Below are 15,657 nucleotides of genomic sequence, written 5' to 3' on the forward strand. Positions count from 1 at the left end.
CTGAACCTCCTGAAGGGTTGGACACAGTGCATGCTTTTATTTGCATAAACCAGCCCGCCTCCTGCCTTCCTATTTCCTGAGGTGTAGTTGCTTGTGTCTGTTAACAGGTGGCAGGCAGCACCGTTCTGCAGAAACATGAAAGACTCATGTGTGCTTGTGACAAGTAGCTGCTGTACATAGGGATTGAACCCTGCACGTCTGTGCCAGTAGTCGTTGTATGAGTGCTGCCCTGCCTGTGATTATTCTTTTGGGAGCAATTGGGAGACTTTAATGTATTAGGAGAGGATTTTAGGCGGGTGGTATTTGAGACTTTCCAACATTGCCTCTAAGCCGCATCTGAGGGGGGCAAATGGCAGAGTCAGGATGGCCGAGTGGTCTAAGGCAGTCTCCTCTGGAGGCGTGGGTTCGAATCCCACTTCCCCCACTTCGGAAATGACTGTAACAGAATTTTTCTTTTCATTTGATTGTAACATTCCAGGCGTCCTATAACTGCTGGCCAAGGCTTTCTGGAACAGGGAGATGGAGTTGGAGCACGCACTGCAGGCCTCATGGTTGATTTCCAGTGCTTCCTGTATTTCTTCGCTTCTTTTTTGGGAAAGTGAACTCCAGTGAAAAACCATCTTTGGACTGGGCCGGCCTTGTGGACATGCAAACGGGCGCACCGCAACATTTTGCCTTTGGAAAAAATGCATAAAGAACCCAATGTGTTGTCCTTTTAACTGGGCCTAGTGGGAATGAAGTGACATTTTTAAAATGGATGGGGAGGGTGGTGGGTTAGGAGGGGTGGGTGGGATGCGCGAGAGTATATTCCTGGCAGACTGTGGAGACATTTTAGGAAATCCAAGAGGATTTAAGTGTGGTCAAAGACTTGCCAACATAGCCTCTAAGCCGATTCAGGCAAGCACCTAAGGCAGAGTCAGGATGGCCGAGTGGTCTAAGGCACTGGTTCAGATCGCAGTCTCCTCTGGAGACGTGGGTTCGAATCCCACTTCTGACATGCCTGAAATGGGTTTTTACTTTTCATGTGATTGCATTCCACGCTTCCTATAACTGCCGGCCATGGATTTCTGGAACAGGGAGATGGAGTTGGAGCTTGCTCCACACACTCCCGTCCTCCAGCTAGGTCTGCAGTTCGTCCTGGAATGCTTCACTGCCCTTTTGGCAGGTGTACTACAGTGCTTAAATGAAAAACCGTCTTAGGACTGTGCTAGCTTTGTGGACTTGCAAATGGGCGCAGCGCGGCATTTTGTCTTTGGAAAAAATGCACAAAGAACCCAACGTCTTGTCCTTTTCACTGGGCCTAGTTGGAATGAAGTGACCTATTTGAAATGGAGGTCAGGAGGAAAGTTAGTGTGACATATTGGGAGGCAGAAGGAGGAGTGAGTGGGGGGAAGCGAGAGGTAAAAAGGCAGGCAGAGGAGTGAACACAGTTCTTCCTCCTCGCCCTCTGCCCAACCAACCACCTGCCTGCCCCAACGGCCACGAACGGCCATTGTATATAGGCTTTGCTGGCAGAACTCTTTAGCCCTGTCATTTAGAGTGAGTCCTGTGCAGGAGTACAGGGAGATCAGGCCGGCCCATACACAGTCCTTTCAGCCTAAACAGGCTCCCCGGGACTAGTGCCCAACCTCTTGTGACCAAGAAGGCTATAGCACACTGCCTGAACCTCCTGAAGGGTTGGACACAGTGCATGCTTTTATTTGCATAAACCAGCCCGCCTCCTGCCTTCCTATTTCCTGAGGTGTAGTTGCTTGTGTCTGTTAACAGGTGGTAGGCAGCACCGTTCTGCAGAAACATGAAAGACTCGTGTGCTTGTGACAAGTAGCTGCTGTACATAGGGATTGAACCCTGCACGTCTGTGCCAGTAGTCGTTGTATGAGTGCTGCCCTGCCTGTGATTATTCTTTTGGGAGGAATTGGGAGACTTTAATGCAATAGGTGATGATTTTAGGCGGGTGGTCTTTGAGACTTTCCAACATTGCCTCTAAGCCGCATCTGAGGGGTGCAAATGGCAGAGTCAGGATGGCCGAGTGGTCTAAGGCACAGTCTCCTCTGGAGGCGTGGGTTCGAATCCCACTTCTGACATGTCTGTAACAGAATTTTTCTTTTCATTTGATTGTAACATTCCAGGCATCCTATAACTGCTGGCCAAGGCTTTCTGGAACAGGGAGATGGAGTTGGAGCACGCACTGCAGGCCTCATGGTTGATTTCCAGTGCTTCCTGTATTTCCTCGCTTCTTTTTTGGGAAAGTGAACTCCAGTGAAAAACCATCTTTGGACTGGGCCGGACTTGTGGACATGCAAACGGGCGCACCGCGACATTTTGCCTTTGGAAAAAATGCATAAAGAACCCAATGTGTTGTCCTTTTAACTGGGCCTAGTGGGAATGAAGTGACATTTTTAAAATGGATGGGGAGGGTGGTGGGTTAGGAGGGGTGGGTGGGATGCGCGAGAGTATATTCCTGGCAGACTGTGGAGACATTTTAGGAAATCCAAGAGGATTTAAGTGTGGTCAAAGACTTGCCAACATAGCCTCTAAGCCGATTCAAGCAAGCACCTAAGGCAGAGTCAGGATGCCCGAGTGGTCTAAGGCACTGGTTCAGATCGCAGTCTCCTCTGGAGGCGTGGGTTCGAATCCCACTTATGACATGCCTGAAATGGGTTTTTACTTTTCATGTGATTGCATTCCACGCTTCCTATAACTGCAGGCCATGGATTTCTGGAACAGGGAGATGGAGTTGGAGCTTGCTCCACACACTCCCGTCCTCCAGCTAGGTCTGCAGTTCGTCCTGGAATGCTTCACTGCCCTTTTGGCAGGTGTACTACAGTGCTTAAATGAAAAACCGTCTTAGGACTGTGCTAGCTTTGTGGACTTGCAAATGGGCGCAGCGCGGCATTTTGTCTTTGGAAAAAATGCATAAAGAACCCAACGTCTTGTCCTTTTCACTGGGCCTAGTTGGAATGAAGTGACCTATTTGAAATGGAGGTCAGGAGGAAAGTTAGTGTGACATAGTGGGAGGCAGATGGAGGAGTGAGTGGGGGGAAGCGAGAGGTAAAAAGGCAGGCAGAGGAGTGAACACAGTTCTTCCTCCTCGCCCTCTGCCCAACCAACCACCTGTCTGCCCAAACGGCCCCGAACGGCCATTGTATATAGGCTTTGCTGGCAGAACTCTTTAGCCCTGTCATTTAGAGTGAGTCCTGTGCAGGAGTACAGGGAGATCAGGCCGGCCCATACACAGTCCTTTCAGCCTAAACAGGCTCCCCGGGACTAGTGCCCAACCTCTTGTGACCAAGAAGGCTCTAGCACACTGCCTGAACCTCCTGAAGGGTTGGACACAGTGCATGCTTTTATTTGCATAAACCAGCCCGCCTCCTGCCTTCCTATTTCCTGAGGTGTAGTTGCTTGTGTCTGTTAACAGGTGGCAGGCAGCACCGTTCTGCAGAAACATGAAAGACTCATGTGTGCTTGTGACAAGTAGCTGCTGTACATAGGGATTGAACCCTGCACGTCTGTGCCAGTAGTCGTTGTATGAGTGCTGCCCTGCCTGTGATTATTCTTTTGGGAGGAATTGGGAGACTTTAATGCAATAGGAGAGGATTTTAGGCGGGTGGTCTTTGAGACTTTCCAATATTGCCTCTAAGCCGCATCTGAGGGGTGCAAATGGCAGAGTCAGGATGGCCGAGTGGTCTAAGGCGATGGGTTCAGGTCGCAGTCTCCTCTGGAGGCGTGGGTTCGAATCCCACTTCTGACATGTCTGTAACAGAATTTTTCTTTTCATTTGATTGTAACATTCCAGGCGTCCTATAACTGCTGGCCAAGGCTTTCTGGAACAGGGAGATGGAGTTGGAGCACGCACTGCAGGCCTCATGGTTGATTTCCAGTGCTTCCTGTATTTCCTCGCTTCTTTTTTGGGAAAGTGAACTTCAGTGAAAAACCATCTTTGGACTGGGCCGGCCTTGTGGACATGCAAACGGGCGCACCGTGACATTTTGCCTTTGGAAAAAATGCATAAAGAACCCAATGTGTTGTCCTTTTAACTGGGCCTAGTGGGAATGAAGTGACATTTTTAAAATGGATGGGGAGGGTGGTGGGTTAGGAGGGGTGGGTGGGATGCGCGAGAGTATATTCCTGGCAGACTGTGGAGACATTTTAGGAAATCCAAGAGGATTTAAGTGTGGTCAAAGACTTGCCAACATAGCCTCTAAGCCGATTCAGGCGAGCGCCTAAGGCAGAGTCAGGATGGCCGAGTGGTCTAAGGCGCTGCGTTCAGGTCGCAGTCTCCTCTGGAGGCGTGGGTTCGAATCCCACTTCTGACATGCCTGAAACGGGTTTTTACTTTTCATGTGATTGCATTCCACGCTTCCTATAACTGCCGGCCACGGACTTCTGGAACAGGGAGATGGAGTTGGAGCTTGCTCCACACACTCCCGTCCTCCAGCTAGGTCTGCAGTTCGTCCTGGAATGCTTCACTGCCCTTTTGGCAGGTGTACTACAGTGCTTAAATGAAAAACCGTCTTAGGACTGTGCTAGCTTTGTGGACTTGCAAATGGGCGCAGCGCGGCATTTTGTCTTTGGAAAAAATGCATAAAGAACCCAACGCCTTGTCCTTTTCACTGGGCCTAGTTGGAGTGAAGTGACCTATTTGAAATGGAGGTCAGGAGGAAAGTTAGTGTGACATAGTGGGAGGCAGATGGAGGAGTGAGTGGGGGGAAGCGAGAGGTAAAAAGGCAGACAGAGGAGTGAACACAGTTCTTCCTCCTCGCCCTCTGCCCAACCAACCACCTGCCTGCCCAAACGGCCACGAACGGCCATTGTATATAGGCTTTGCTGGCAGAACTCTTTAGCCCTGTCATTTAGAGTGAGTCCTGTGCAGGAGTACAGGGAGATCAGGCCGGCCCATACACAGTCCTTTCAGCCTAAACAGGCTCCCCGGGACTAGTGCCCAACCTCTTGTGACCAAGAAGGCTCTAGCACACTGCCTGAACCTCCTGAAGGGTTGGACACAGTGCATGCTTTTATTTGCATAAACCAGCCCGCCTCCTGCCTTCCTATTTCCTGAGGTGTAGTTGCTTGTGTCTGTTAACAGGTGGCAGGCAGCACCGTTCTGCAGAAACATGAAAGACTCATGTGTGCTTGTGACAAGTAGCTGCTGTACATAGGGATTGAACCCTGCACGTCTGTGCCAGTAGTCGTTGTATGAGTGCTGCCCTGCCTGTGATTATTCTTTTGGGAGGAATTGGGAGACTTTAATGCAATAGGAGAGGATTTTAGGCGGGTGGTCTTTGAGACTTTCCAACATTGCCTCTAAGCCGCATCTGAGGGGTGCAAATGGCAGAGTCAGGATGGCCGAGTGGTCTAAGGCGCTGCGTTCAGGTCACAGTCTCCTCTGGAGGCGTGGGTTCGAATCCCACTTCTGACATGTCTGTAACAGAATTTTTCTTTTCATTTGATTGTAACATTCCAGGCGTCCTATAACTGCTGGCCAAGGCTTTCTGGAACAGGGAGATGGAGTTGGAGCACGCACTGCAGGCCTCATGGTTGATTTCCAGTGCTTCCTGTATTTCCTCGCTTCTTTTTTGGGAAAGTGAACTCCAGTGAAAAACCATCTTTGGACTGGGCCGGCCTTGTGGACATGCAAACGGGCGCACCGCGACATTTTGCCTTTGGAAAAAATGCATAAAGAACCCAATGTGTTGTCCTTTTAACTGGGCCTAGTGGGAATGAAGTGACATTTTTAAAATGGATGGGGAGGGTGGTGGGTTAGGAGGGGTGGGTGGGATGCGCGAGAGTATATTCCTGGCAGACTGTGGAGACATTTTAGGAAATCCAAGAGGATTTAAGTGTGGTCAAAGACTTGCCAACATAGCCTCTAAGCCGATTCAGGCGAGCGCCTAAGGCAGAGTCAGGATGGCCGAGTGGTCTAAGGTGCTGCGTTCAGGTCTGGGTTCGAATCCCACTTCTGACATGCCTGAAACGGGTTTTTACTTTTCATGTGATTGCATTCCACGCTTCCTATAACTGCCGGCCACGGACTTCTGGAACAGGGAGATGGAGTTGGAGCTTGCTCCACACACTCCCGTCCTCCAGCTAGGTCTGCAGTTCGTCCTGGAATGCTTCACTGCCCTTTTGGCAGGTGTACTACAGTGCTTAAATGAAAAACCGTCTTAGGACTGTGCTAGCTTTGTGGACTTGCAAATGGGCGCAGCGCGGCATTTTGTCTTTGAAAAAAATGCATAAAGAACCCAACGTCTTGTCCTTTTCACTGGGCCTAGTTGGAATGAAGTGACCTATTTGAAATGGAGGTCAGGAGGAAAGTTAGTGTGACATAGTGGGAGGCAGATGGAGGAGTGAGTGGGGGGAAGCGAGAGGTAAAAAGGCAGGCAGAGGAGTGAACACAGTTCTTCCTCCTCGCCCTCTGCCCAACCAACCACCTGTCTGCCCAAACGGCCCCGAACGGCCATTGTATATAGGCTTTGCTGGCAGAACTCTTTAGCCCTGTCATTTAGAGTGAGTCCTGTGCAGGAGTACAGGGAGATCAGGCCGGCCCATACACAGTCCTTTCAGCCTAAACAGGCTCCCCGGGACTAGTGCCCAACCTCTTGTGACCAAGAAGGCTCTAGCACACTGCCTGAACCTCCTGAAGGGTTGGACACAGTGCATGCTTTTATTTGCATAAACCAGCCCGCCTCCTGCCTTCCTATTTCCTGAGGTGTAGTTGCTTGTGTCTGTTAACAGGTGGCAGGCAGCACCGTTCTGCAGAAACATGAAAGACTCATGTGTGCTTGTGACAAGTAGCTGCTGTACATAGGGATTGAACCCTGCACGTCTGTGCCAGTAGTCGATGTATGAGTGCTGCCCTGCCTGTGATTATTCTTTTGGGAGGAATTGGGAGACTTTAATGCAATAGGAGAGGATTTTAGGCGGGTGGTCTTTGAGACTTTCCAACATTGCCTCTAAGCCGCATCTGAGGGGTGCAAATGGCAGAGTCAGGATGGCCGAGTGGTCTAAGGCGATGGGTTCAGGTCGCAGTCTCCTCTGGAGGCGTGGGCTCGAATCCCACTTCTGACATGTCTGTAACAGAATTTTTCTTTTCATTTGATTGTAACATTCCAGGCGTCCTATAACTGCTGGCCAAGGCTTTCTGGAACAGGGAGATGGAGTTGGAGCACGCACTGCAGGCCTCATGGTTGATTTCCAGTGCTTCCTGTATTTCCTCGCTTCTTTTTTGGGAAAGTGAACTCCAGTGAAAAACCATCTTTGGACTGGGCCGGCCTTGTGGACATGCAAACGGGCGCACCGTGACATTTTGCCTTTGGAAAAAATGCATAAAGAACCCAATGTGTTGTCCTTTTAACTGGGCCTAGTGGGAATGAAGTGACATTTTTAAAATGGATGGGGAGGGTGGTGGGTTAGGAGGGGTGGGTGGGATGCGCGAGAGTATATTCCTGGCAGACTGTGGAGACATTTTAGGAAATCCAAGAGGATTTAAGTGTGGTCAAAGACTTGCCAACATAGCCTCTAAGCCGATTCAGGCGAGCGCCTAAGGCAGAGTCAGGATGGCCGAGTGGTCTAAGGCGCGGCAGTCTCCTCTGGAGGCGTGGGTTCGAATCCCACTTCTGACATGCCTGAAACGGGTTTTTACTTTTCATGTGATTGCATTCCACGCTTCCTATAACTGCCGGCCACGGACTTCTGGAACAGGGAGATGGAGTTGGAGCTTGCTCCACACACTCCCGTCCTCCAGCTAGGTCTGCAGTTCGTCCTGGAATGCTTCACTGCCCTTTTGGCAGGTGTACTACAGTGCTTAAATGAAAAACCGTCTTAGGACTGTGCTAGCTTTGTGGACTTGCAAATGGGCGCAGCGCAGCATTTTGTCTTTGGAAAAAATGCATAAAGAACCCAACGTCTTGTCCTTTTCACTGGGCCTAGTTGGAGTGAAGTGACCTATTTGAAATGGAGGTCAGGAGGAAAGTTAGTGTGACATAGTGGGAGGCAGATGGAGGAGTGAGTGGGGGGAAGCGAGAGGTAAAAAGGCAGGCAGAGGAGTGAACACAGTTCTTCCTCCTCGCCCTCTGCCCAACCAACCACCTGCCTGCCCAAACGGCCACGAACGGCCATTGTATATAGGCTTTGCTGGCAGAACTCTTTAGCCCTGTCATTTAGAGTGAGTCCTGTGCAGGAGTACAGGGAGATCAGGCCGGCCCATACACAGTCCTTTCAGCCTAAACAGGCTCCCCGGGACTAGTGCCCAACCTCTTGTGACCAAGAAGGCTCTAGCACACTGCCTGAACCTCCTGAAGGGTTGGACACAGTGCATGCTTTTATTTGCATAAACCAGCCCGCCTCCTGCCTTCCTATTTCCTGAGGTGTAGTTGCTTGTGTCTGTTAACAGGTGGCAGGCAGCACCGTTCTGCAGAAACATGAAAGACTCATGTGTGCTTGTGACAAGTAGCTGCTGTACATAGGGATTGAACCCTGCACGTCTGTGCCAGTAGTCGTTGTATGAGTGCTGCCCTGCCTGTGATTATTCTTTTGGGAGGAATTGGGAGACTTTAATGCAATAGGAGAGGATTTTAGGCGGGTGGTCTTTGAGATTTTCCAACATTGCCTCTAAGCCGCATCTGAGGGGTGCAAATGGCAGAGTCAGGATGGCCGAGTGGTCTAAGGCGCTGCGTTCAGGTCGCAGTCTCCTCTGGAGGCGTGGGTTCGAATCCCACTTCTGACATGTCTGTAACAGAATTTTTCTTTTCATTTGATTGTAACATTCCAGGCGTCCTATAACTGCTGGCCAAGGCTTTCTGGAACAGGGAGATGGAGTTGGAGCACGCACTGCAGGCCTCATGGTTGATTTCCAGTGCTTCCTGTATTTCCTCGCTTCTTTTTTGGGAAAGTGAACTCCAGTGAAAAACCATCTTTGGACTGGGCCGGCCTTGTGGACATGCAAACGGGCGCACCGCGACATTTTGCCTTTGGAAAAAATGCATAAAGAACCCAATGTGTTGTCCTTTTAACTGGGCCTAGTGGGAATGAAGTGACATTTTTAAAATGGATGGGGAGGGTGGTGGGTTAGGAGGGGTGGGTGGGATGCGCGAGAGTATATTCCTGGCAGACTGTGGAGACATTTTAGGAAATCCAAGAGGATTTAAGTGTGGTCAAAGACTTGCCAACATAGCCTCTAAGCCGATTCAGGCGAACGCCTAAGGCAGAGTCAGGATGGCCGAGTGGTCTAAGATGCTGCGTTCAGGTCTGGGTTCGAATCCCACTTCTGACATGCCTGAAACGGGTTTTTACTTTTCATGTGATTGCATTCCACGCTTCCTATAACTGCCGGCCACGGACTTCTGGAACAGGGAGATGGAGTTGGAGCTTGCTCCACACACTCCCGTCCTCCAGCTAGGTCTGCAGTTCGTCCTGGAATGCTTCACTGCCCTTTTGGCAGGTGTACTACAGTGCTTAAATGAAAAACCGTCTTAGGACTGTGCTAGCTTTGTGGACTTGCAAATGGGCGCAGCGCGGCATTTTGTCTTTGGAAAAAATGCATAAAGAACCCAACGTCTTGTCCTTTTCACTGGGCCTAGTTGGAATGAAGTGACCTATTTGAAATGGAGGTCAGGAGGAAAGTTAGTGTGACATAGTGGGAGGCAGATGGAGGAGTGAGTGGGGGGAAGCGAGAGGTAAAAAGGTAGGCAGAGGAGTGAACACAGTTCTTCCTCCTCGCCCTCTGCCCAACCAACCACCTGTCTGCCCAAACGGCCCCGAACGGCCATTGTATATAGGCTTTGCTGGCAGAACTCTTTAGCCCTGTCATTTAGAGTGAGTCCTGTGCAGGAGTACAGGGAGATCAGGCCGGCCCATACACAGTCCTTTCAGCCTAAACAGGCTCCCCGGGACTAGTGCCCAACCTCTTGTGACCAAGAAGGCTCTAGCACACTGCCTGAACCTCCTGAAGGGTTGGACACAGTGCATGCTTTTATTTGCATAAACCAGCCCGCCTCCTGCCTTCCTATTTCCTGAGGTGTAGTTGCTTGTGTCTGTTAACAGGTGGCAGGCAGCACCGTTCTGCAGAAACATGAAAGACTCATGTGTGCTTGTGACAAGTAGCTGCTGTACATAGGGATTGAACCCTGCACGTCTGTGCCAGTAGTCGATGTATGAGTGCTGCCCTGCCTGTGATTATTCTTTTGGGAGGAATTGGGAGACTTTAATGCAATAGGAGAGGATTTTAGGCGGGTGGTCTTTGAGACTTTCCAACATTGCCTCTAAGCCGCATCTGAGGGGTGCAAATGGCAGAGTCAGGATGGCCGAGTGGTCTAAGGCGATGGGTTCAGGTCGCAGTCTCCTCTGGAGGCGTGGGTTCGAATCCCACTTCTGACATGTCTGTAACAGAATTTTTCTTTTCATTTGATTGTAACATTCCAGGCGTCCTATAACTGCTGGCCAAGGCTTTCTGGAACAGGGAGATGGAGTTGGAGCACGCACTGCAGGCCTCATGGTTGATTTCCAGTGCTTCCTGTATTTCCTCGCTTCTTTTTTGGGAAAGTGAACTCCAGTGAAAAACCATCTTTGGACTGGGCCGGCCTTGTGGACATGCAAACGGGCGCACCGTGACATTTTGCCTTTGGAAAAAATGCATAAAGAACCCAATGTGTTGTCCTTTTAACTGGGCCTAGTGGGAATGAAGTGACATTTTTAAAATGGATGGGGAGGGTGGTGGGTTAGGAGGGGTGGGTGGGATGCGCGAGAGTATATTCCTGGCAGACTGTGGAGACATTTTAGGAAATCCAAGAGGATTTAAGTGTGGTCAAAGACTTGCCAACATAGCCTCTAAGCCGATTCAGGCGAGCGCCTAAGGCAGAGTCAGGATGGCCGAGTGGTCTAAGGCGCGGCAGTCTCCTCTGGAGGCGTGGGTTCGAATCCCACTTCTGACATGCCTGAAACGGGTTTTTACTTTTCATGTGATTGCATTCCACGCTTCCTATAACTGCCGGCCACGGACTTCTGGAACAGGGAGATGGAGTTGGAGCTTGCTCCACACACTCCCGTCCTCCAGCTAGGTCTGCAGTTCGTCCTGGAATGCTTCACTGCCCTTTTGGCAGGTGTACTACAGTGCTTAAATGAAAAACCGTCTTAGGACTGTGCTAGCTTTGTGGACTTGCAAATGGGCGCAGCGCGGCATTTTGTCTTTGGAAAAAATGCATAAAGAACCCAACGTCTTGTCCTTTTCACTGGGCCTAGTTGGAGTGAAGTGACCTATTTGAAATGGAGGTCAGGAGGAAAGTTAGTGTGACATAGTGGGAGGCAGATGGAGGAGTGAGTGGGGGGAAGCGAGAGGTAAAAAGGCAGGCAGAGGAGTGAACACAGTTCTTCCTCCTCGCCCTCTGCCCAACCAACCACCTGCCTGCCCAAACGGCCACGAACGGCCATTGTATATAGGCTTTGCTGGCAGAACTCTTTAGCCCTGTCATTTAGAGTGAGTCCTGTGCAGGAGTACAGGGAGATCAGGCCGGCCCATACACAGTCCTTTCAGCCTAAACAGGCTCCCCGGGACTAGTGCCCAACCTCTTGTGACCAAGAAGGCTCTAGCACACTGCCTGAACCTCCTGAAGGGTTGGACACAGTGCATGCTTTTATTTGCATAAACCAGCCCGCCTCCTGCCTTCCTATTTCCTGAGGTGTAGTTGCTTGTGTCTGTTAACAGGTGGCAGGCAGCACCGTTCTGCAGAAACATGAAAGACTCATGTGTGCTTGTGACAAGTAGCTGCTGTACATAGGGATTGAACCCTGCACGTCTGTGCCAGTAGTCGTTGTATGAGTGCTGCCCTGCCTGTGATTATTCTTTTGGGAGGAATTGGGAGACTTTAATGCAATAGGAGAGGATTTTAGGCGGGTGGTCTTTGAGATTTTCCAACATTGCCTCTAAGCCGCATCTGAGGGGTGCAAATGGCAGAGTCAGGATGGCCGAGTGGTCTAAGGCGCTGCGTTCAGGTCGCAGTCTCCTCTGGAGGCGTGGGTTCGAATCCCACTTCTGACATGTCTGTAACAGAATTTTTCTTTTCATTTGATTGTAACATTCCAGGCGTCCTATAACTGCTGGCCAAGGCTTTCTGGAACAGGGAGATGGAGTTGGAGCACGCACTGCAAGCCTCATGGTTGATTTCCAGTGCTTCCTGTATTTCCTCGCTTCTTTTTTGGGAAAGTGAACTCCAGTGAAAAACCATCTTTGGACTGGGCCGGCCTTGTGGACATGCAAACGGGCGCACCGCGACATTTTGCCTTTGGAAAAAATGCATAAAGAACCCAATGTGTTGTCCTTTTAACTGGGCCTAGTGGGAATGAAGTGACATTTTTAAAATGGATGGGGAGGGTGGTGGGTTAGGAGGGGTGGGTGGGATGCGCGAGAGTATATTCCTGGCAGACTGTGGAGACATTTTAGGAAATCCAAGAGGATTTAAGTGTGGTCAAAGACTTGCCAACATAGCCTCTAAGCCGATTCAGGCGAACGCCTAAGGCAGAGTCAGGATGGCCGAGTGGTCTAAGGTGCTGCGTTCAGGTCTGGGTTCGAATCCCACTTCTGACATGCCTGAAACGGGTTTTTACTTTTCATGTGATTGCATTCCACGCTTCCTATAACTGCCGGCCACGGACTTCTGGAACAGGGAGATGGAGTTGGAGCTTGCTCCACACACTCCCGTCCTCCAGCTAGGTCTGCAGTTCGTCCTGGAATGCTTCACTGCCCTTTTGGCAGGTGTACTACAGTGCTTAAATGAAAAACCGTCTTAGGACTGTGCTAGCTTTGTGGACTTGCAAATGGGCGCAGCGCGGCATTTTGTCTTTGGAAAAAATGCATAAAGAACCCAACGTCTTGTCCTTTTCACTGGGCCTAGTTGGAATGAAGTGACCTATTTGAAATGGAGGTCAGGAGGAAAGTTAGTGTGACATAGTGGGAGGCAGATGGAGGAGTGAGTGGGGGGAAGCGAGAGGTAAAAAGGCAGGCAGAGGAGTGAACACAGTTCTTCCTCCTCGCCCTCTGCCCAACCAACCACCTGTCTGCCCAAACGGCCCCGAACGGCCATTGTATATAGGCTTTGCTGGCAGAACTCTTTAGCCCTGTCATTTAGAGTGAGTCCTGTGCAGGAGTACAGGGAGATCAGGCCGGCCCATACACAGTCCTTTCAGCCTAAACAGGCTCCCCGGGACTAGTGCCCAACCTCTTGTGACCAAGAAGGCTCTAGCACACTGCCTGAACCTCCTGAAGGGTTGGACACAGTGCATGCTTTTATTTGCATAAACCAGCCCGCCTCCTGCCTTCCTATTTCCTGAGGTGTAGTTGCTTGTGTCTGTTAACAGGTGGCAGGCAGCACCGTTCTGCAGAAACATGAAAGACTCATGTGTGCTTGTGACAAGTAGCTGCTGTACATAGGGATTGAACCCTGCACGTCTGTGCCAGTAGTCGATGTATGAGTGCTGCCCTGCCTGTGATTATTCTTTTGGGAGGAATTGGGAGACTTTAATGCAATAGGAGAGGATTTTAGGCGGGTGGTCTTTGAGACTTTCCAACATTGCCTCTAAGCCGCATCTGAGGGGTGCAAATGGCAGAGTCAGGATGGCCGAGTGGTCTAAGGCGATGGGTTCAGGTCGCAGTCTCCTCTGGAGGCGTGGGTTCGAATCCCACTTCTGACATGTCTGTAACAGAATTTTTCTTTTCATTTGATTGTAACATTCCAGGCGTCCTATAACTGCTGGCCAAGGCTTTCTGGAACAGGGAGATGGAGTTGGAGCACGCACTGCAGGCCTCATGGTTGATTTCCAGTGCTTCCTGTATTTCCTCGCTTCTTTTTTGGGAAAGTGAACTCCAGTGAAAAACCATCTTTGGACTGGGCCGGCCTTGTGGACATGCAAACGGGCGCACCGTGACATTTTGCCTTTGGAAAAAATGCATAAAGAACCCAATGTGTTGTCCTTTTAACTGGGCCTAGTGGGAATGAAGTGACATTTTTAAAATGGATGGGGAGGGTGGTGGGTTAGGAGGGGTGGGTGGGATGCGCGAGAGTATATTCCTGGCAGACTGTGGAGACATTTTAGGAAATCCAAGAGGATTTAAGTGTGGTCAAAGACTTGCCAACATAGCCTCTAAGCCGATTCAGGCGAGCGCCTAAGGCAGAGTCAGGATGGCCGAGTGGTCTAAGGCGCGGCAGTCTCCTCTGGAGGCGTGGGTTCGAATCCCACTTCTGACATGCCTGAAACGGGTTTTTACTTTTCATGTGATTGCATTCCACGCTTCCTATAACTGCCGGCCACGGACTTCTGGAACAGGGAGATGGAGTTGGAGCTTGCTCCACACACTCCCGTCCTCCAGCTAGGTCTGCAGTTCGTCCTGGAATGCTTCACTGCCCTTTTGGCAGGTGTACTACAGTGCTTAAATGAAAAACCGTCTTAGGACTGTGCTAGCTTTGTGGACTTGCAAATGGGCGCAGCGCGGCATTTTGTCTTTGGAAAAAATGCATAAAGAACCCAACGTCTTGTCCTTTTCACTGGGCCTAGTTGGAGTGAAGTGACCTATTTGAAATGGAGGTCAGGAGGAAAGTTAGTGTGACATAGTGGGAGGCAGATGGAGGAGTGAGTGGGGGGAAGCGAGAGGTAAAAAGGCAGGCAGAGGAGTGAACACAGTTCTTCCTCCTCGCCCTCTGCCCAACCAACCACCTGCCTGCCCAAACGGCCACGAACGGCCATTGTATATAGGCTTTGCTGGCAGAACTCTTTAGCCCTGTCATTTAGAGTGAGTCCTGTGCAGGAGTACAGGGAGATCAGGCCGGCCCATACACAGTCCTTTCAGCCTAAACAGGCTCCCCGGGACTAGTGCCCAACCTCTTGTGACCAAGAAGGCTCTAGCACACTGCCTGAACCTCCTGAAGGGTTGGACACAGTGCATGCTTTTATTTGCATAAACCAGCCCGCCTCCTGCCTTCCTATTTCCTGAGGTGTAGTTGCTTGTGTCTGTTAACAGGTGGCAGGCAGCACCGTTCTGCAGAAACATGAAAGACTCATGTGTGCTTGTGACAAGTAGCTGCTGTACATAGGGATTGAACCCTGCACGTCTGTGCCAGTAGTCGTTGTATGAGTGCTGCCCTGCCTGTGATTATTCTTTTGGGAGGAATTGGGAGACTTTAATGCAATAGGAGAGGATTTTAGGCGGGTGGTCTTTGAGACTTTCCAACATTGCCTCTAAGCCGCATCTGAGGGGTGCAAATGGCAGAGTCAGGATGGCCGAGTGGTCTAAGGCGCTGCGTTCAGGTCGCAGTCTCCTCTGGAGGCGTGGGTTCGAATCCCACTTCTGACATGTCTGTAACAGAATTTTTCTTTTCATTTGATTGTAACATTCCAGGCGTCCTATAACTGCTGGCCAAGGCTTTCTGGAACAGGGAGATGGAGTTGGAGCACGCACTGCAGGCCTCATGGTTGATTTCCAGTGCTTCCTGTATTTCCTCGCTTCTTTTTTGGGAAAGTGAACTCCAGTGAAAAACCATCTTTGGACTGGGCCGGCCTTGTGGACATGCAAACGGGCGCACCGCGACATTTTGCCTTTGGAAAAAATGCATAAAGAACCCAATGTGTTGTCCTTTTAACTGGGCCTAGTGGGAATGAAGTGACATTTTTAAA

At 50.4% G+C, this 15,657-nt stretch overlaps 10 non-coding genes across 10 annotated transcripts; all 10 read left to right on the plus strand.

The window, feature by feature from the left end:
- Positions 1-915: 915 nt before the first annotated feature.
- On the plus strand, positions 916-997 carry TRNAL-CAG (transfer RNA leucine (anticodon CAG)). Its single transcript has one exon. It is a non-coding gene; the product is annotated as a tRNA-Leu (tRNA).
- Positions 998-3,668: 2,671 nt separating this feature from the next.
- On the plus strand, positions 3,669-3,751 carry TRNAL-CAG (transfer RNA leucine (anticodon CAG)). The gene has a single exon. It is a non-coding gene; the product is annotated as a tRNA-Leu (tRNA).
- A 482-nt stretch (positions 3,752-4,233) lies between these two features.
- Positions 4,234-4,316, plus strand: TRNAL-CAG (transfer RNA leucine (anticodon CAG)). The gene has a single exon. It is a non-coding gene; the product is annotated as a tRNA-Leu (tRNA).
- Positions 4,317-5,336: 1,020 nt separating this feature from the next.
- On the plus strand, positions 5,337-5,419 carry TRNAL-CAG (transfer RNA leucine (anticodon CAG)). Its single transcript has one exon. It is a non-coding gene; the product is annotated as a tRNA-Leu (tRNA).
- A 1,566-nt stretch (positions 5,420-6,985) lies between these two features.
- Positions 6,986-7,068, plus strand: TRNAL-CAG (transfer RNA leucine (anticodon CAG)). The gene has a single exon. It is a non-coding gene; the product is annotated as a tRNA-Leu (tRNA).
- Positions 7,069-8,642: 1,574 nt separating this feature from the next.
- On the plus strand, positions 8,643-8,725 carry TRNAL-CAG (transfer RNA leucine (anticodon CAG)). The gene has a single exon. It is a non-coding gene; the product is annotated as a tRNA-Leu (tRNA).
- A 1,566-nt stretch (positions 8,726-10,291) lies between these two features.
- Positions 10,292-10,374, plus strand: TRNAL-CAG (transfer RNA leucine (anticodon CAG)). The gene has a single exon. It is a non-coding gene; the product is annotated as a tRNA-Leu (tRNA).
- A 1,574-nt stretch (positions 10,375-11,948) lies between these two features.
- On the plus strand, positions 11,949-12,031 carry TRNAL-CAG (transfer RNA leucine (anticodon CAG)). The gene has a single exon. It is a non-coding gene; the product is annotated as a tRNA-Leu (tRNA).
- Positions 12,032-13,597: 1,566 nt separating this feature from the next.
- TRNAL-CAG (transfer RNA leucine (anticodon CAG)) lies at positions 13,598-13,680 on the plus strand. The gene has a single exon. It is a non-coding gene; the product is annotated as a tRNA-Leu (tRNA).
- A 1,574-nt stretch (positions 13,681-15,254) lies between these two features.
- Positions 15,255-15,337, plus strand: TRNAL-CAG (transfer RNA leucine (anticodon CAG)). Its single transcript has one exon. It is a non-coding gene; the product is annotated as a tRNA-Leu (tRNA).
- Positions 15,338-15,657: the final 320 nt, after the last annotated feature.

This window comes from Ambystoma mexicanum, chromosome 11 (genome assembly GCF_040938575.1).
Source record: "Ambystoma mexicanum isolate Mex_15411 chromosome 11, UKY_AmexF1_1, whole genome shotgun sequence".
Classification (NCBI taxonomy): domain Eukaryota; kingdom Metazoa; phylum Chordata; class Amphibia; order Caudata; family Ambystomatidae; genus Ambystoma; species Ambystoma mexicanum.